The sequence below is a fragment of the Amphibalanus amphitrite genome, unplaced genomic scaffold (genome assembly GCF_019059575.1).
Source record: "Amphibalanus amphitrite isolate SeventyFive unplaced genomic scaffold, NRLGWU_Aamphi_draft 000248F_arrow, whole genome shotgun sequence".
Lineage (NCBI taxonomy): Eukaryota > Metazoa > Arthropoda > Thecostraca > Balanomorpha > Balanidae > Amphibalanus > Amphibalanus amphitrite.
The window spans coordinates 255,177-277,099 of NW_024881743.1; the positions used below are offsets into that span (position 1 = coordinate 255,177).

At 49.9% G+C, this 21,923-nt stretch overlaps 1 protein-coding gene across 1 annotated transcript in view; it reads left to right on the forward strand.

Moving 5' to 3' along the window:
- The first annotated feature begins 21,003 nt into the window (after positions 1-21,003).
- Positions 21,004-21,923, forward strand: part of LOC122386364 — a 48,280-nt gene continuing 47,360 nt past the window's right edge. The window contains exon 1 of the mRNA XM_043375516.1: positions 21,004-21,386. The gene's annotated coding sequence lies outside the window, so the exon portion shown is untranslated. The remainder of the gene's footprint in view (positions 21,387-21,923) is intronic.

Genomic DNA, 21,923 nt, shown 5'->3' on the forward strand with positions numbered 1-21,923 from the left:
AGCAATTTTTGTTGCCTCATATTGAGTCAGAGCATGCCCCTGTATGGTATGGGATGTTGGCTCGGCTGCTGTTTATCTTGGAGATCGGATGACTTTATAGTTCGTCGGTAGCAGTGAATTGTGGGATAGCATTGTTCAGATGGCCCTATTGTTGAATATCTTTTCTCAGTTGGATTTATCTCGTGGCTGCAACATAATTGCTAAACGTGGGCAGCATGGTTCAGTTGATCATGGTGTAAGCATTTTCACTTTGTCCAGTCGTCATCCAGCGATAAATCAGTTCCGCTGGTGCCTCCATTCTGAATAATTATTTTAACACGTTGCAGGTAGTTTGCAGTTTCCACTTTCGCCCTTAATTATGTATATTTTATCACGATCGCTGTCGGTCTCCCACACCACGTCGGTCCACTCCATTAATATCTAGCCCGCAGCAACCTGGCCTGACCAGAGGCCGTGATTCACCCGTGCCGGACGGGCTGAGACGGCGGCCGCCGGCCGGCCTGCAGGGCGGCGCCGACGGATGACACTGACGACGGATGACGCCGCCGGCTGCTAATGGGCCGAGGATAAACAGGGCGCGCCGCCGCACAAACAGACTGTCACAGAGCGGCCACAGACGGCCGACCGGCACGGCACGGGGCAGTGGGACCACGGCAAAGACGGGGACAGAAGGAACCGCAGTGGCACGGACGGGACGCGGGATAGACTGTCACAGAGCGGCCGCAGACGGCCGACCGGCACGGGATGGGGCGGCATGAACGGGGACACGGGATAGACTGTCACTGCAGCCACAGACGGCCGACCGGTACGGGACGGACGGGACACGGGACAGACTGTCACAGAGCGGCCACAGACGGCCGACCGGCACGGCACGGGGCAGTGGGACCACGGCAAAGTCGGGAACAGAAGGAACCGCAGTGGCACGGACGGGGACACGGGATAGACTGTCACTGCAGCCACAGACGGACGGGGACACGGGACAGACTGTCACAGAGCGGCCACAGACGGCCGACCGGCACGGCACAGGACACGGGATAGACTGCCACAAGTGGCCACAGACGGCCGACCGGCACGGCACGGGACACGGGATAGACTGTCACAGAGCGGCCAGTGGCCACAGACGGCCGACCGGCACGGCACGGACGGGACACGGGATAGACTGTCACAAGTGGCCACAGACGGCCGACCGGCACGGCACGGACGGGACACGGGATAGACTGTCACAGAGCGGCCACAGACGGCCGACCGGCACGGCACGGGACACGGGATAGACTGCCACAAGTGGCCACAGACGGCCGACCGGCACGGCACGGGACACGGGATAGACTGTCACAGAGCGGCCAGTGGCCACAGACGGCCGACCGGCACGGCACGGACGGGACACGGGATAGACTGTCACAGAGCGGCCACAGACGGCCGACCGGCACGGCACGGGGTGGGAGGACGGCACGGCACGGGACACGGGATAGACTGTCACAGAGCGGCCACAGACGGTCGACTGGCACGGGACGGAGCAGCACGGACGGGGACACGGGAGGCTGTCACGAGCGGCCACAGAGTGGCCCGGTCGGTGCTCACCTCAGCAGATGGCAGTGGGATTTTTAGGGTCCTGTTGGGAAACACTGCAAGAAGAGGCGTGGCTTTTTTGCAAGTAAATTAACTTCACTGGCTGACAGTTGGACGCAGCAGATGGTACGCCATGGCACAGAACATATCTCTTTCGAAGTGATTAATATTTTAAAGGGGATTTGGGTGACATCTCGGGTGTAACACTGCACGTCGCTGGCTGGCTGTGACGTCATAACTTGTGGTTCTTGTGGTAAGATGTCAATTGCAGTTTTTTAGTTATTGATCCGGGCCCGCCCGTATTGCACAGGATAAATTCGCTACAATGCGGACCTACCTGAAGATGCTGACGTCATTATCGTCTGAACGCTCCCTTTATGTGGGTGAGGTGAGGCGGGGCTGGCCACCGCGGTTATACGCTATTATGCAGGCGTTTTATCTTATTGAATTGTTATTATTGGAAAATATTTACATCCGCCCACATACATCTTGATTAATGGTTTTGCTTTGTGCCGGTTGGAATCACGCTGCATTGATTAATATGGTATTATATGGTACTATGTACCTATATTGCTAAAGATAATTTTCCTGATCGAACAACTTCTTAGCAAGCTGGCTCGCTGCACGCATCCTCTGATTTCAAACGGAAATGAGCCGAAACAATCTGAGACTGTCGCCCGCAGTGATCTGCATCCGAGTCGACCGTCCACGCAGAAGAGGCCCGGCCCGAGCGATAGTGGCCGGTGCCTTGCTCATCAGTCAGATAGTGACAGTCTTGCTCATGCAGAACTGGCCTGACGACGATCGGTCTGTCGTTGTGCCATGATCTCTCTGACGGTGGTTGGTGTCTTATGACCGTCCTGCTCACGCATAAGTTGCCCGGTGGCGGCCGGTGTCCTGTGACCGTGCTGCTCACACTGAACTGGTCTGTCTCGGTCGATGTGACCATAGAGATCTTATATATTATATCTCTATGGATGTGACAGTGTCTTGTGACAGCTTTGCTCAGGCAGAACTGGTCCAGCGGCCGCCTGTGTGTCATATACCTCATAACGTACCCGTGTGCTGCATGCTCGGCTGCATGCTCGGCTGCAGCCACACCGCGTCACGGCGTCAGTAGAGAGTAGAGACACACGCTGTAGCAACGCTAATGCTGTGGGCGGCCGTGGAAGAAATGGTAAAGACCCGGGCGGAGCTGTGCTCAACTGCTCACCAAGGCAGGCGACGGGCGAAACGTAGGTATATGTTTTCCTTGCGATGTGAAGGAACTGGAAGGTCTTTTTTATCCAAGCTCACATGAATATGGTGAAGTATATAGTGCATCTGCACCGCGAACTGCACCTTCAACATTGAATATTGTGGTTATTTATAGTAAACATGCGTCCCGTTTGGTACGCGAGTAGGTGCAGTTCATGTACCACTTTACCGCAAACTGCAGCTGCCTGAGCTCAATAATCCTTCCACTTACTCAATCGGCGGATAAATACGAGACGGAAACGCGTCACTATCGAGTGTGGCGACACGGTCCCCCGTACACACACCTTGACCACCTGTGTAGCTAGATGGTATCGCCAGCGCCGTCATCGGCCACGCCTTTCCCCGTCAGTCGCGCGCGGTGCCGGGACAACGGATTGCGGTATCCCGCTACCGCACTTACCGGCCATTTTTGTTTTGCCACAAAGGATGGTGCGGTTACGTTTCCTCTATTGTTTGTAATCGTTGAGTCATCTTTATAATATTGGCGTCGACGATACTGCGTGCAGGTTGGGATCAGATGAGCCTTACGACTTCAGTAAGTCATGCGACTGCTCCTTGTCCCACATTCCTAAGATTGTATCATTGCTGATGAGGGTCTGTCAAAAATGCAAAAAAAAAACTTGACTTACCTTCGTTTATCCATGCTTGCAGTTTTAAAGATAAGCAGAAGCAGCAGTAAAATAGGATACTGCTGTATCAAAGGTAAACTGACGGTTCGTCCTTTTTTGCCAAATAAAACTTTTGCACATTCCTGTGAACCTGTACGTGCCCAACATTTGTGGCTACTGCACTGCTCAGAAATGGCTCCGTTTAGGTATGGGGAGCGCCCGCGCCGGTCCTCAGTCCTTCCCTGGTAGGTAGGCTGTGCCGCCGGACATCGAGTCCCTGCGGGCAGCCTACCCCCACCGCCATGGTTCACGACTGCATGGGAACACAGGGAACTGCGATGCCTCAGTAAATAGAGCCGCGGCCAGCGGCCTCCAGATCATTTATCCATAACACTGTGGCAGTTGGCACAATTGTGGCGTAATAACCAATACAGAGTGCATTACTATGAACATTACAAAAAAATAAATGCATGCGATACGTTGAGCTGAGTTGCAATTAATGTCGATCTGACTGTGCCCACTTGCTCTGTTAAAGTTTTACGCTGCGTATCACATATCGGCCGCATCGCCGGTTAATTATATTCGCGCATTATGTAAACCTCGCGGTAAGCGTCATTTCTCATCAGCCAGCACCTTGTCACCTCCGTCCATCCGGCGTCACTCAGTCGGTCGTAAACACCCGCTAATGTCGCCTCGGCTGCCTTTTAGAGCGTGTTCGGCGGCTCGGTTCGCGCCGCCTCCATATACGCCGGCGCTGAGAGGTGACCCGAGGCGCACTCCCGCGCGGTGCAACAATGCCGCCCCCGCCGCCCGCCGCGCTCGGGCCCTGTTACCTCGGCCGGCGCCGGAAGCTGACGGCTGACCTCTGACCCAGGTCGGCGGTGACGGGTGCCGCCGCGCCGCGCACGTCGTCAGCGCACCACGGCCGCCGCAGATACCCCGGCATCTGTCTATGTGTGTGTGAGCTGGCCGCTGAGACGGCGGCATGCCGTGTTCCCAGAACAGTGGGCTGTTTCCCACGGCACGGGTTGTCGCTCGGGGATTAGGGCTGCCGCGTGGAGCGTACTGAGGTCAAGGGGTCAGCGGTCACCGGCCGGCCGGTGCCACGCCCGGTCACGATAAAACAGTAGGAATAGGAAGGTGGGCCTTCTGATACGCTGCTGCTGACTTCTGAGAGCTGATACTTACTGAGGCCCATGATGTGATTTAAAGTTGAACTTGCTAGACGTAGGTACTAAATTCAACTGCATTTGTTCACAATCACGAGGAAATCCAAATTATAATACGATGACAGGTTAACCACCCCTGCTGTAAACGATTTGCGATGCGTGCCAACTGCCAACCAGCTAGGAGTCAGGTGTTATGGTTTATCGTTCGGTGCGGTGTGTCCAGTATTCCTCTCTGCCTCTGGTATCGCTCCTCAGTCCTGAGTCTTTTTTCTGTGGTGCTCTGGACCGTCTCTCTCCAGCCGACGGCACCGTCCATGACCTCTGCGCCTTGCTCGCTGGCTCGGTCATTGGCTGAGAGCTGGACCGTGGTCGTGACGTCACTGGTCAGATTGCTCCCGGCGTGACGGTCACGACAATGATAGAGCGACCGCCCCCGGGCGCTGACTTGTCTGACACGTGAACGAAATGTAATTGCAGTCCAGACTCGGGCCAGCTGGTACGAAATGTGGCAAATCATTTCTTCGCAGAGTCGTAGATTACTGTACTTAGTGCTCCCTTTACTTATTCTCCAAGGAAACACTACGTAGTAGGTACGTACAGTCCACAGCAGAAGTAATGTGGGGTTTCAGTCATGGGTATGATCTGCTTCTGAAGCTTAGGAACGATTAGCCAGACTACGATGAAACTTTGAATGTAGCTTATATGTGTTGCGGGCCAAGTGCGAAGGCTAGTCCATTCGCGAATGGCCTAGTCCAAGTGCGATAACGCACTTGGACTAGGCCGTTTGCGAATGGACTAGTCCATGTGCGTTATTGCAGTTGGCCTAGGCCGTTTGCGAATGGACGGGCGTTTATGCTCCCAGTCCAAGTGCGAAGTCAGGCCAAGTGCGAAATATCCAGCAAAGTGACGTCAACTTGGCAAGTCAACTTCGCATGTGCAAAGTCCCGTGTGAAATGATGCGTGCAAAGTATTGGTAACTCAACCGGCGTCACTTAACCTGGCCTGGTGACCTGACCTTAGGTCATCTGGAGTCAGCATTTTCACACAATGTGCGCAGAATATGGGAGAAAAGGTATACAAAATTTGGCTTTGCTGCGCGCCGCCGTTTTCTCGTGATCTGTGAAAAACCACAGGGGGGTTGAAAGCAACCTGCAGTGCGCTGGCTCCATATCAAAGCATACAAAATCTTATCATACAATCATCAAAACATACAAAATCGTAACATACAACGCGCAAAACCTACAAAACAGGCCGGGTAGGGGACAGTCAAAACATACAAAAGCGCAGCATACAAAATCGTGTCATACAAAATCGCAAGGTACAAAATCGTTTCACACAAAAAGGCAGTGGAAAATTAATGGCATTAATCAAAGTACGCATCATACAAAACCATTTCATATAAATTTACATCATTTCGTCGTCCTTGAGATGTCAATTTTCAGTTGGATCAAAACCTACAATCTCAACCGCGCTTCAAGCGACATCTTTGTTAGAAGTTTGTGTAGTTACGAAATATTCCACTAGATGCCTCCTCTGTCAAAGCACAGCCAAGCTTTGCACGGCCAGCGTTTTTTGCTTGTTTATACAGTGAGCGCCGGTCTCGGAGCGACGGGGCGTCCCGGTGGCGCCGTCGTCCCCCTCCCTCAGACTGGGCAAGGTCTCCCCTCCCTCGGCAGACGGCGCGGCCCCAGAGGAAACGGCCAAGGCCGTGCCTGACTTACATCCCCGCTCTCTGCGGGCCGGAGAACGAAGTTGCGCTTGGTACATTGAGCAGCATTCTGCTCATTTTGACTATAGCTGCCGGAACATAATTCGTAAATTAAATTGAAAACTGCGAAAGAAATTTAACTGACTTAACCCTCGCCCGTATAGGGGGGGGGGGTCGAACGGACCCCCACCCCCATGGTTTTTCGCGAATAACTCGCGTAAAAAGCGGTTGATCGCGATGAAACTTTCAGTTATGTCGAGTCAATCAATTGTACACTTACCCTTAAAAGTTCATGACCCTGTCCCAAATGAACCTTGACCTGTGGCCTATTTTTCGAGACCATGTTTGGCCGGAATCGCGATTCGGCGTATGTCGGCTCGTATTAGCCGCGCGTTTGCGGTATTTTTGCGGTTTCAAGCGTTCAAACATGTGATATGATGTTGGTCCCATGCATTATGGTGGGTGTCAAGGTCACCTGAAGGTCAGGTCAGATCATTGACCTTTGATGACCTAGGTTCACTTCTTCGAGTTCTAGGCTACTTTTTGGAGCTGATTTCGAATTAAGCAACCATTTGAGCATTTACGAAGTTGTTTTGGTGTCTTCGTAACATGTTACGAAGCTGTCAGTAACGGCTGACACGTACTATGAATACCTGGCAGGACGTCTACTGATTGGCCTGACCTGACCTGACCTGGCCTAAATGCATTAGGACATCATCTGTGATCAAAACTAACACGATATTCGTGATCAGCACCCCGAAAATCCCTCATCAACCTCACTTTACGATGTTCTAATAGGCCCCGATTTTCCAGACTTGTGGGTCATTGACCTGACCTGGAAAGTCAACCAATGACCTAGGACCTTAAATTTTTTCTCGAAGCTCTAGCTCGATCAGGGGCCAAACGGCAAGGGGGGCGGTCCAACGGACCCGCCCCCCCCCCCATACGTTCGAGGCTGGCAAAACACCAATACGGGCGAGGGTTAACCCGGCAGTTGCTGGAGTATTTCGCCACACACCACTTGCTGGGTGGGGGTGGGAGAGGGATCGTGTCATACAAAATCGCCATCAGCTAGGCTGATGGTTAAACTTTCCCAGCCCATAGCTCGAGAACCCATAGCCCATAGCCCATAGCTCGAGGCGCGGCGAAACGGGCGAGGCAGCAAACAAAATAACGCTACGAAAGACTTCTGATGAGTACCTTCAAGTGGAGTTCCGAGGTCACAGGTCGGTTCAAGATTATTTTGAATACCTGCTACTAAGCCACCAACAGCTTAGTTACACATAAAGATATGATGTGGACTGTGGAGTTTGTTAATGCAATAAGTGAATGAGAGCTTCACTCCACAAGAAATCGTTCGGGTCGGAGCTTTCAAATTGTATTTACAAAACTTCGTCAGCGAGTCGTAATCGGGTTCAGGGGGTATCGGTCGCAAAATATGTAGCATAGACACTAAAACTATTTCTTACAATGCACAATGGGACCGGAGCGAGAATTAGCGCGACATCGGTACTTTTTCGTGTTTCGTGCCCGCTTTTCACATGAAAGGGATGATAGAATCATACAAATGGTAGTCGGTGTACTTTCGAAGCAATTCCTGATAAATTTAATTAAATAATCATTAGTCATTTAATTAATTAATTAATTAATTAATTAATCAGTTGACCTGCGTTGACCTTGACTCGGTTCGGTCATGTGATAACCCGGCAGTTGCTGGGGTATTTCGCCACCCACCGTTTGCTGGGGGGGGGGGGCGTTAAACGCCCCCAGCCGATAACTCGAGAACCAATAGGCGCAGCGAAACGCACGAGGCGGCAAACGAAAGAACGCGACGAGACGCTTCAGATGAGTACTTTAAAGTTGAATTTTGAGGTCACAGGTCGGGTCAAGGTCAGGTCAAACACCTGAAATCGGGCTTTCAGTAGCATGGACTTCAGGACTTCGAAATGGGCGCCTCTCGTCATAAACTCTGTCAAAACGGTGCACAATCCATCATATAAGGCCTACAAGAGTGTCAGCTTCATGTAGGGGTCAGTCCAGCATAGGTCAGGGTCAAGGTCAGGTCAACCGGGTGGGCACATATCCCCGAAAATCAAAACTGATATTCGCAGCCTGTGACACATGTTTTATGGGTTATTTGGGGCGTAGAACACGATGGTGACATTCATATTATCATATGTGTACGTGTTTGGCTCAAAAAGTTCAATTTAAGAAATGCAAGTATCATGGTCGTGAAGTAGTCACGAGAAATTGCCAAGATTCAGTTCAAGATTTTGGAATATGCGGAGCAATAATCAAAAATCGAAGATAGCCATTTGATTGTTCATGGTATTGGCAGTCTAATGGCGTTTACGGCATGTCTGTATGTCTATTCTGTGATTTTATATGATTTTTTGAACATATGCCGTTTTTGGTCGAAAACTCAGAAATCATGACGTCACTAAAACATCGATATTTCAAAAAAGAATCCGACCGACTTTTTTTTTAAACTTCGTCACAATAAACTTCAATCAATTCCCTACAGGTATCAAAAATTTGGCGCGCCTGCGGCGCGCCGTTTTTATGCTATGGCCCGGCGAAAAAAGTGGGGGCGTTTAACGCCCCCCCCCCCCCCCAGCAACTCGCGGGATAAGATGGCATCACCTGCCCGGTCAAGTCATGACGGAACCGGAAATTCCCATAAGCAAATAATGTAGCCACCAAAACCATGATGGAAATCTGATAGGCTGATGGACTATATAACAAATAAAGTGAGGGTCAGAAAAGTGTATCAGACACTCCGATAGCAGGTACGGATATTTCCGGACAAAACTTAAATATAGTTGGCACTTGGCAGCCTTGTTCGACTCCTAAGAGGATCTGTCGATCTGTTACTCCCAGCTTCCGGCCGGCTCGTGGTAACCGCGCACGGCCAGCGCCGGCGACCTGAAGTAAAAACAAAAATGCCCCTCATTTTCGATGTAGCAGGCTGAAGCAGATAAATTATACATTTTCTGAAAGGCAGTTGATCGGTAAAGACCATATTGATAAAAGAAGAGCGCAACCTAGCGGGACCTTTCATATCGGCATTCTAGAATGTTTATAATAGTAAAATTAACTCACAATTTTAAAAGCACCTACAAACTTAACATTTGAAGCGTATGTATATATTCCGTTATAAGTTTTTCTTTCCATCGTGAAGCCCATGGTCTAAACATTTCTTGTTTCATGGTCTAAAGGTTAGACTCCGAAAATATTGATAAAGCCGTCTAATATACATTTTTTCTTACCTACATTAGCTGCTACTTTTCTCCGTACGAAAACGGGTCTACGATGCTTGTCACAGAACTTTGTATTTGGGCTGATGTGGCGCGGACGCTATACACCATGGACGAAAAATATTTGCAGATTCGTGGTCCATGGAATTGGACTTTTCTGAACTACGTGGAACAGTCTAACTCAGTTTGGGAAAGGGCGGCAAATCCACCAGTGTCGCGCTAATTCCGGCCGCGGTCCCATCGTCCAATGGCCCGTCTTTTTCAAGTTCAACCCTCACTGTAAACATCCTGTTGAACACATTTACAATGTTTGCTAGGTTAACCACTCAAAAACTGGTTGGCTCACATATGATTTAACCCTCGCCCGTATTGGTGTTTTGCCAGCGTCTAACGTATCGTGCGTTGTTACTAACGTCACGATTTATATTTGACCTGAGGTCAAATCTAACAACAACACTCGGAAAGGCCTTTGAAAGAGCTGTTAAATACGCTTTTCTGTGGCGCTGTAGCTCTATTGGTTCCTGAGTTATGCGTTGAGTGTTTGGGAAAATGTTAAAATAGGCAACATTTTACCTTTGATGACCTCTGGTGACGTGACCTTTGACCCAGGAGCCGAGTTAGACGGGGACGTGAAAACGCCTCCCCCCAGCACGACACGGAAAACTTAGGCCACCAGCACGGCGTGGGTTATGTTCGACCCTCGATGTAAACAACACAGCACGATATTTGCTACCTGAATTACTGAGAAAACTGGTTAGCGTACATTGTATTGAAGATATTTATATTTTCCAAATGTGTTTTAACCCGCGCCCCGCTGGGGGTCCTGGATTTCCACGCCCTGCTGGGGGGGGGGGGGGTGTGTGTTGAACACCCACTTCTAACACGACTCCTGGGCCAAGTAGCGATTCGCGGAAGGCGGCGCTCGAAAGAGCGCCAAAAATAATAATGAAATCACTTCGGTCACTTTTTTGGTTAGGCTAAAGGTCAGGTCACCAGTGGTCAAAGGCAAAATTTCGCCGATTTTCAGGTCAAATGTCGACAGTTTCCAAGAAGCCAACGCATAACTCGGGAACCGATATAGCTACAGCGCTGCGGAAAAGCGACTTCGATAGCCCTATTAACCCGCGCCCCACTGGGGGGGGGGGGGGCTATTTATAGCCCCCTCCCGTTTTTCTGCAATAACTTCCAAACCGCTTGACGTATCAACGCCAAACTTTCAGTACCTTCGGCTGCATCAATTTGACACCTTGTGTCAAAATTTGAACTTCGTACCAACCATAGGTCGGCCGGAAATGACGTCAGAGTGACGTCATGTTCGGCCGATTTCGACGCAAAACATTGAACCACGGCAATCAATCCCAAGAGCTCAGTTTTAAGCTAGATCCAATTTCTTTGCATGAGAGGACTCAGAATAGACTGCGCTATCAAACTGCTATATCGGATTTTCGAAATTTTGAAACTTTCGAAAATTTTATATAATATAATTCAAAATTTATATTTTTACATTTTTTCAACTTTTTGACTTTTCGAAAAAACCGGAACACATGTGATAGAACGCATTATTATGACTAACTCTAGCAAGTTTTAGCTAAATATCTTCAAAAATGGCCAAGTTATACGCATTATTGCAAAAAATCAACAATTATTAATTTTTCAAATCAATTTTTCAGCACGAATTTGACATCGTACGCCAATATAAATAGCACGATCGTGTTCCTGAGCTCAAACTGCATCCAATAGACACCTTTTTTGTTGAAAAATTGTAACTTCAAAATTTGACCTTTTTTGACCTGAAAGTGACCTGACCTAAGCTAAATTTGACTCAAAATGACCTCGAATGACACAGACGACATCACATTCGAAATGTTTGGCCTAAATGGACCATAAAACATGTGTCACGTGACCGAGGGATGATATAATATTTTCGTGACCTGTGATGATCTGACCTTGACCTGAAAATCAAAGTACAAGTTTGGTACACTCAAAGTATCTAGAGCATCTGTTCACGAGTGTGTGAACCAAAAATGAGCCTGATCTGACTTGTAAGACGGCGGCCAGTGCCCAAAACGTGAAGAAGCCAAAATGCTAATAATTTTTCCTTTGACCTGACCTGTGACGTCATCGGTGACCTCGAGGTCAATGAAATTAGGTTTCGCTCGACAGTTTTTCCGCGGCTCTCAGACGCCGTTTGAATTTTGACGATCGGCCCAGTAGTTTCGGAGTTAGGAGGGGGGCTATGAATAGCCCCCCCCCCCCCCCAGTAGGGCGTGTTATACGCAGACCCCAGTGGGGCGCGGGTTAACGCCCTTTCTGAATAATTCTCTCAGATTTGACCTAGCGTCAACGGTTTTGCCTGCAGGGGGCAAAAACTGCCAAAATAAACGATTTTTTGGAAAGTGTTTCTGCAATAACTTTTGACTCAAGCCTTGCACGAGCTTACTTTTACCAACATGACCTGACCGGAAAGGGTCATGTTGCATATCAGTCGATCCGTATCGTCGAGCTGAACACATCCAAAGCGTTTTCATCGCTCTAGCATGCCTCTATCAAAAGGTATTCGCGAAAAACTGTTAGATACTATTCGTGACCTGAGATGACCTCAGGGGCATAAACAGGGGTCTCGGATACTATTTTCATGTTCAATGTGTCTTAGTTTCTTGTAATTCAGTGTTTGGGAGTGTTTATAATGGCTTTGGTCCAAAAGAGGCGCCTTTCAATTTTCTTCCATTGACTTATAATGGGGAGGTCGCAAAATTGACCTGACCTTTGGTCATCGATATCAAAACTCTGAGATATGCAGAGTTTATCTCAGTATAGTTTACAGCGCGGAGCGCCGCCGTTTTTGGCACACCTTATAATACATCAATTCTACACATGTTTTAAAAATTTCAGACCAAGGTCATTTAAAGTCAGGTCACCAGGTCACTTGAAGTGATCTCACCTCATGCAAAGTTTCAATGTCCGCCATAGCTACACCAAGTGACCGATCGCTTCGAAAGTTTCAACGATTGCTAAGAGCAATAGTATGTACAAAATGTATTATAAGGTGTGCCAAAAACGGCGTCGCTAAGCGCTGCCGTTTTTGAGATTTTTGTGAAAAAAACACAGGGGAGTGTGGTGTGTTCAAACACCCCCCCCCCCCCTCCCCAGCAGGGCGCGGGTTAAACACCGATGATGTACCGTTATGTTAAACGCCATGCGATTGACTAACCGGCGCCGGGCCGGTGCTCGGCGCCATCTGCACTGGGGAGAGGGGGTGTTTGAACACCCCCCTTCTCACTCGGCTCCTGGGCCACGTAGCGACACGCCGTAGACGGCGTTCGAAAGAGCGGCAGAAGTAATGAAGAAATTATATCGGCCACATTTTAGGTCAGCTCAAAGGTCAGGTCAACAGAGGTCACCAAAGGTAAAATTTCGCCACTTTCCAGGTCAAACTTCGATAATTTCGACAAACCGGCGCATAGATTAGGAACGGTTTAGCGTGCAGGGGCCAAAAACTGCCAGAATAGGTAGATGGTTTTTGCGGGAACTGTTTTTCTGCAATACCTTTTGACTCAAAACATGCACGAGCTTACTTTCAGCAGCATCGTGTTCCTCTCGTCAAGGCGACGCATCGAAAGAACTATAAGTTGACCTCAAAAGTTCAACTTGAAAAATTTACTTTAGGTCAAGGTCATGACCTCATGACAAGGTCATGACCTCAGGTCAATGTCATGACCTGACCAGAAAAGGTCATGCTGCATCAGTCGATCCGTATTGTCGAGCCAAACACATACATATAAGGTTTTTTCATCGCTCTAGCATGTCTCTGTCAAAAGTTATTTGCGAAAAACTGTAGGATACCATTGATCGTGACCTGAGATGACCTCAGGGACATAAAGAGGGGTCACGGGTACCATTTTCCGGTTCAGTTTGTCATGTCTACTTGTAATTCGATATTTGAAAGTGATTAGAATGACGTTCGGCCAAAAGAGGCGCCTTTCAATTGTCTCTCATTGACTTATAATGGAGAGGTCGCAAAATTGAACTGACCTTAGGTCACCGATATCGAAATTCCGAGAGATACATTTTGTGTATCATTGTTATAATTATTGTATACATTATGTGTATTGTGTATACTGTTGTTTTATCAGTTGCTCAAAGTTTCAAAGTGATCAGTCACTCGGTGTAGCTGTGACAGGCATTGAAACTTTTCATGTAGTAAGGTCTTTTGACGTGATATGGTGACCTGACCTTGGATGACTTTGGTCTGAAGTTTTCACAGAAGGTGTAGAAAAGATGTATGATAAGATGTGCAAAACACGGCGGCACTCTGAGCCGCCGTTTTTTAGATATTCGCGAGAAACCGGAGGGGTTGTTCAAACAGTCCCCCCCCCGCAGTGCGTGGGTAGGGCTATGTGACCAAGCATGTGATGTGACCATCTGATGGCGGTGCGTGACCGACTAAGCAACGACACCACTCGTGAAGTAGCCGAGACTATCCGGCGCAGTCTTCCCGCGTATCTCATCCGCTGTCTTAATCGATCACGCCCCCTCAGCCCTGCGGAAGCGGCATGTGGACCCCGCCCCGCATCGAGGACTCTCCAGTCCAGCCGGCCGACCGACCCGCCCAAATTGCTGATCGGCGCCCTAAATATTCAAAGTATCAAACCCAAACTTCAAGAGCTGACCTGCGAACTCTCTCGTCGCAACTACGACGTAATGGTGCTTTCCGAGACCTGGCTACGTCCGTCTACCCCGAAACGCCTCCTGGTCATTCCGGGCTACTCGCTCAGTCGTGTGGACCGCCCAGATGGCAGCGGTTATGGCGGCGTAGCCATCATCACTAAAAACAGTTTGACGTCAATGACACTGAAGATCCCCGGCAGCGGGAGCTCCGAAAGCAAGCTGGAGTCGCAGTGGGCGCTGCTGAAGCTGGACAAGGGCCAACAGATAATCATCTGCTCCCTTTATCGGCCACCCCGACACTCTGAGGCTGCCCTGCTCGCCGACTTCACGGACCTCGAGGCCCAGCTGCAGCGGGTCCTCATCGATTACCCCAGAGTACCGTTCGTTCTCTGCGGGGACCTCAACTGTGACCTATTGAAGGGGCCGAGTTTCCGCGCGTCTCAACATCTGATCAGCTTCTTATCGAATTATTCTTTAGATCAACTAGTAACAAATCCAACTTTTACCTCCGGCTCTCTATTGGATGTATGTATTGTTAACAAACGCGAACTTGTGTGTGACACCAGCGTTAATTATTGTCACTTCAGTCCCCATAAAATCATCGACGTGATTGTCAATGTGCCGAAAGTGCGTCAAAAGCCCGCCGTTATCTCATCTCGCTCTTTTAAGCGCCTAGATCACCCTGCACTGTATCACGACTTACTCGATGTCGACTGGGATTATGTTTTCTCTGCCGAAACTGTCAGTGACAAGTGGCATGCTTTCTTGTCGTTCTTCGTACCTGTTTTTGATGCCCATGCCCCAATCAAGCGTGTGTCTATCCGTAACCCGACCGCTCCTCCCGTATCCGCCGCCACCCGTAACCTCATGTCTCAACGTCGCGCTGCGCTTCGCCATCTAGGCCGCAACTCGAGCGAATACAGAGACCTAAACCGCTCAGTCCGGGCGGCAGTGCGTCGAGACAGGCGAATAGAGATACGGAGGGAAATTGGGGAGCGGGGCCCCAACAAAGTTTGGCAGTGCATCAGGTCAGTGGTAGCCGCGAAGAAGGACGGCCCAGACGTCCAGCCCGATCTATCTGCCGATGATTTAAATTCATTTTTTGTATCTGTCGGTCCTCGTGTCGCTGACGAGATCCGAGCCCAAAACACTCCCACCGATTTGGATGTGCGTCTCACCCGTATCGGCGCATGCAGTTTTCAACTTCGTGAGATAACACTGGGGGAGCTCGAGCGGATTATTTTCAGCATGCGTAACTCGAGTGCCTGCGGCTCCGATAACGTCTGTGTCCGCATGCTGAAATTCGGATTCCCCGCTATTGGTGGCGTCATCCTGCATATTATCAATACCTGCTTAATCCAATCTGACATCCCCGATTCATGGAAACATTCCATAGTTCACCCTCTGTTCAAGTCTGGTAACCCTTCAGACCCCGCAAACTTCCGACCCATTTCCCTAGTTCCTGTAATCATGAAAGTAGTTGAACGCATTGTCCATCAGCAGCTCTACGCCTACCTCTCCCATAATCACCTTCTGGCATCCTCCCAGCACGGCTTCCGCCCCCGGCACTCCACGGAAACCGCGTTGCTGTCTGTCACTGAACACATCCTGGCCGCCACTGATAGGGGGGATTTGTCAATGCTATGCCTTCTCGATCTCAGTAAATGTTTCGACGTGATTGACCACGATCTTCTGATGCAAAAACTGATGTTACACGGCATTGAAATTTCCTGGTTCGCCGCCTATCTACATGGACACACTCAGAGCGTGTCTTTGAAAGATGTATCCGGACGTAGAGTGCTGTCTAGACCTCTTTCTAATGCCATGGGTGTCTTCCAGGGCTCTGCGTTAGGGCCGCTTCTTTTCACCATTTTCTCTAACAACTTATCGCTATACGCGGGCGACGCAAAAGTGTTTCAGTATGCCGATGACACTCAAGTATTGGTTAGCGGTCCAGCTCGGGACCTCGAAGTTCTCATCTCGCGCATGGAGGACTCGCTCGCGTCTCTCAACGACTGGTTTTGCGCTAACGCCCTCAAAGTGAACGCAAGTAAAACACAGCTTATTGTATTTGGCACTCGTCAAAATCTTCGTAAATTACCAGACTTTAGAGTACCATTCCGCAACGCAGCGTTGCAACCGTGCGCACAAGTCGGGAACCTTGGCGTCACTTTTGACAGCACTATGTCATGGGACGCACACGTCTCTGAACTCTGCCGCCGGTGTACGGGACTGTTGATTGGTCTTTCACATGCGCGCCACTGTCTCCCAGATGGCATCATTCGAACGCTCGTGACGGCACTCGTTGTATCGCGTATCCAGTACTGCCTTTCAGTTTATGGTAATGGGTCCCAAAAAAATTTCGATCGACTCCAAAAAATTCTTAACTTCGCCGCTAGAGTTATTTTCGGCCGCCGTAAATTTGACCATGTCTCCGACCTGCGAACAAAACTCGGGTGGTTGTCCCCGCGCGGTATGTCCGATTTCCACACCCTTGTCATCGCACACAAGGTCATACAGCGCCGTGAACCTGAGCAACTAGCAGCCCTGTTCGTCGCTAATAGCGCTATCCGCGAGAGACCATCCAGGCAAGATCACTTCTTCCATCTTCCCCGTCCACGGCTGGAAACGGGCAAGCGGCGGTTTGGCTATCGAGCTGCAGCTCTGCTGAACAGCCTGCCACCTCACCTGTCGCAGCTGCCTCCCGCCCGCTTCGCCCGCGCTGTTAAAGCCGCAATCGTGGACGATGAATCAGCACATCGTCGCTGACCAATAGGATAGGGGTGGGTAAAAGCGATGAGGCTGTCCTGAGAGTGTTTTGTCCTTGTTTTGACGTGAGTGAATGTGCAACTGTTTTGAATGATTAGATTAGCAACCGCGGATACGGATTCTGAGCAGTAATCGCCACGCACTTTGTATGTGGATCGCTCTTAAATGTAAATACAATACAATACAATACGATGAAGGTGTTACATACCTATGCACGTTTGCCTCATTTACCTACATATGCACACCCGCCAATATAATAGATTTCTCACGGTCTTGATGCCCGCTTCTCCTCGTCGCCTGCTCGGCACCGGTCCACGCGGCACCCGCGGCGTCGATAGTCGGCCGGTGCAGCGTTCAGAGGTATCGTGTTCCCGCCTGCTCGGAACCATTCCCCTCGGCACCCTCCGACCGCCCGCAGCGTCGATAGCCGGCCGGTGCAGCGTCCAGAGGTATCGTGTTTCTAAGGGACTTAGTGGCATTCCACTCTATTTCCTGGTGGCTTCCAAAAAACTACTGCCACAGCACCATTACCCCATCTGGTGGCTGACTTGTTAAATATCAATTCACCCGGCGTCAACCAGAGGCATTTTGTACCTTCTGATTTTAGACGATGCGATTTTGTATGATACGATCATCTCGTTTTGTAGGTTGCAATTTTGTATGATACGCGTTTGTTTGATCTGCCATTGTACGTTCCAATTTTGTACGTTTTGATCATTGTTTGATTTGCCATTGTACGCTTTACCCATTGGACGGTAAACTTTTGTACGTTGGGATTTTGTACGCTGCGCTTTTGTACGTTTGGGCTGTCCCCTACCTGGCCTGTTTTGTAGGTTTTGCGCGCTGTATGTTGCGATTTTGTATGTTTTGAGGATTGTACGCTGCGCTTTTGTATGCTTTGATAGCCACCCCAGTGCGCGTATTGTTAACCCGCGCCCGGCTGGGGTCCTGGATTTCCACGCCCTGCTGGGGGGGGGGGGGTGTTTGAACACCCCCCTTCTAACTCGGCTCCTGGGCCACGTAGCGATACGCGGAAGGCGGCGTTCGAAAGAGCGTCAAAAATAATGAGGAAATCACTTCGGTCAATTTTTTGGTCAGGTCAAAGGTCAGGTCACCAGAGGTCATTGAAGGCAAAATTTCGCCGATTTCCAGGTCGAATGTCGACAATTTCCAAGAAGCCAACGCATAACTCGGGAACCAATAGAGCTACAGCGCCGCGGAAAAGCGCATTCGATAGCCCTATTAACGCCCTTTCTGAGTAACTGTCTCAGGTTTGACCTAACGTCAACGGTTTTGCCTGCAGGGGGCAAAAACTGCAAAAATAGCCGATTTTTTCGGAAACAGTTTTTCTGCAATAACTTTTGACCCAAGCCTTGTACGAGCTTATTTTTACCGGCATCGTGTTCCTCTCGTCAAGACGCATCGAATGAACTATAACTTGACCTTGAAAGGTCAACTTGAAAATTTGACCTCAGGTCAAGGTCATGACCTGACCGGAAAGGGTCATGTTGCATATCAGCCGATCCGTATCGTCGAGCTGAACACATCTAAGGCGTTTTCATCGCTCTAGCATGCCTCTATCAAAAGTTATTTGCGAAAAACTATTAGATACCATTCGTGACCTAAGATGACCTCAGGGCATAAACAGGGGTCACGGACACCGTTTTCATGTTCAGTGTGTCTAAACCACTTGTAATTCAGTGTTTGGGAGTGTTTATAATGTCTTTCTTCCAAAACAGGCGCATTTCAATTTTCTCCCATTGACTTATAATGGGGAGGTCGCAAAATTGACCTGACCTTAGGTCATCGATATCAAAATTCTGAGATATACATTTTGTACATGCTATTGCTCTTAGCAATCACTGAAAGTTTCAAAGCGATCGGTCACTCGGTGTAGCTATGACAGACATTGAAACTTTTTATGAGGTGAGGTCACTTTAAGTGACCTGGTGACCTGACCTTGAATGACCTTGGTCTGAATTTTCACAACATGTGTAGAATTGATGTATGATAAGGTGTACCAAAAACGGCGGCGCGGAGCGCCGCCGTTTTTTAGATATTCGCGAAAAACCACAAGGGGGGGGGTGTTCAAACACCCGCGCCCGCGGGTGTTGTAACCCGCGCCCCCCAGCAGGGCGCGGGTTAAATGCAATGCAACACAACAGTTTTTCGAACACTCACCGCACCGCACTCACCACACACAAGCCGCACCGTCCCGGTACACCACACCAGAGCAGAATGAATCGAGCGCCACAAACTCGACCAAGGTCAGGTCGGGTCATCAGCGGGGAGCCCGGAGCACGGTACTAATGGTCTCCGCACACCACGCGACTCTCCGCTGTTCGAAGGTCACGGGGATATTTGACCTCCCCAGATCCAGATCGGTGGCCGAAGCCTGGCCAGCGGCAACACGTTGCTATAATTTCCGCGTTGTGCAGGGTTCAGCGGAAAGTCGCATCCCGAATGGACCAGGCGTGTGGAGACCTTAACCCAGAGTTGCGCCAGCTCGCAGATCTGCTCCGGAGAACAAACTAAACATATAGACGCAGTGGCGTCGCCACGGATTTTCGACTAGGGGATCTGGTCGGACGGTCAGTCAAAGTAATCCCCACCAAATACTGAAAACTCCTCGGATTTAGACAATTTTATTTTGAGAATGCACCAAAATCGTTTTTAAAATATTTTATTTTATTCTTGATCGATTTTCGTGGCCAAAAGTGTGTGTGTGGGGGGGAGGGGGGGGGCGTCGGACCGGCATATTTTCAAGAATGTGTGTGTGTGGGGGGGGGGTCCGGACCCCTCCGACCCCCCCCCCCCGTCGGCGACGCCCCTGCATCGACCAGCGGTCCCCCATTCATTCGGAATCGTACCCCAATCCGAGGATCCATGCTTCCGGCGGCTAAGTGCAACGCCACAAACCCGTCCGTTCGCAAACGGCCTAGGCCATTCGCGAATGGCGGTCCATTCGCAAACGGACTAGTCCGTTTGCGAACGGACCGCCATTCGCAAACGGCCTAGTCCATTCGCGAATGGACTAGTCCGTTCGCAAACGGACTAGCCTTCGCACTTGGCCCGTAACATATGTATCGTCACCCTTGCAGCTGCAAGTTTATCTATTGACGTCTTCTATTCGATCACTCCGCATTAAACAATCGCCAGTCAAAGCCAATCGTTGAGATTGGTAAAACCCATTATAGAGTTCAGTGGTAAAACCCTACATTACTTTAGCGGTGGGCTGTACATACTTGTTACATTCATCCCAGCAGATATTGATGGCATGTTAGGCATTTTACAGCTGGTGGACTAGAAGCAATTTCATATTGGTACACACTGGTGACTTGTTCGAGGTAAATTGAGCTGGTTTCCTATAAAAAAAAATTTCATGCTTCCGATCGTGGTCATTTTTAAAACTGTGCCGATTATTAAGGCTGTATCGGTGTATGAAGGCAATGATAGTGAGCTGTAAGGAAAAAAGCTGCAAACTGTGAGCTCACTGAGTCATTGGGTAACAAGACTGTCGTGACATACTAAGCCGTTGCCGTTAATTACGTTACTGTTTCCTCGTACACCGATATAGCAGCAATCAATTATCTCGGAGTCGAAAGGCATCAAGTAAACAATAGTAGGCAAACTTGGTGCATCCCTATGTTGCCGCGCTTCGTAACCTGTCATGGCGTCATGTGACCGCGCTTTGTAACGATTTTTTTTGTACTTTTCTTTATGGTTTGCGTTAACCATTTCATCAACATGAAAATGCAGGTGACCTGTGGGGTGTGACGTAACGCGATTCACGCCTTGCGTGACCTTTGCCCTTCCGCCCCGGCCGCTCCACACCTACTCCTTCTCACCCGACTCTCGTTTTCAACATGACGTGGTCGTCATGACTCGTCTCTCGATCCGTCATGACCTGGCGGCTGCACCCAAGCGTTCGGTGACCCGCGCCGTGACCGGTCACAGCGTCACGCAGTGCCGTCACGTCACGTGAGCTGGCCGGCGCGGCCGTCGTTCGTCGGGAGAAAGTGTTGGTGGCTGGCGGCCGCCGCGCCGGGGGCCGGGGGCGACCGGCGCTCGGCGTCAGTCCGCGGGTGGCGGTCGACCGAGTGAGAGTGAGTGGGACGGCGCGGCGCGGGGAGCGACGGGCGAGACTGAACGGGACTGGTGCGTAGAGACGGGTTCCAGTCTGGGAACGAATGAAATTCGATCGAGTGCAGACAACGAGTAATTTTCCTAGCTGAACGAGACCGTTCTCGGGAGTGGAAGCGGGGGCCGTGGGGATGTGGATCGGGCTGTGAGACTGAACCCTGAAAGTGGACGTCACGTGGACAGGGCTCACCGCTTGGATCATCTGCCGACGTCGGCTCGCCACAGCGGCTTCTCCGTCCAGGTTAGCAAACGCTTCTGCCTCCCTCGATGTTGCAAATCGTCGGCTGGTTGCGCAGCCGCAGCGCTTCCATCCGGTCTGACTTGTTTCGGCACGGCGGGGCTTTTCACGTTTTTCGTCTTCATGATGAAATCTGCATGACTGTTTGTTGCAACAAAATAATGGCTAAAAAGGACTCCTGTCGCTACCGGCCAGGACTTTCGGCTCACGATTGTACCCAATGTGGAAAGTGCAATGCGTTTTCAGCCGATCTTTTGGGTGGTAAAACTCATTCGATGGTCGGAACTCGGAGTGATATTTGATCGGTTTCTCCGGTCTGAAAAATTATATACTAGTCAGTAATCAGCGAGACGCCACACCTACTTAATACTGCTTATTCAGTATTCAGTTCACAGCCACAGGCAGAACGGATGATCCAGCGTGTGAAAATGACTGCGGATGATCAAACTCTGTAAACGTTTGGAAATGATGTGTACCTTTTACCGACGTGTAAAAATAATGTCTCTCTACCATCAACGTGAGAAAATTACGTGCTCTCAA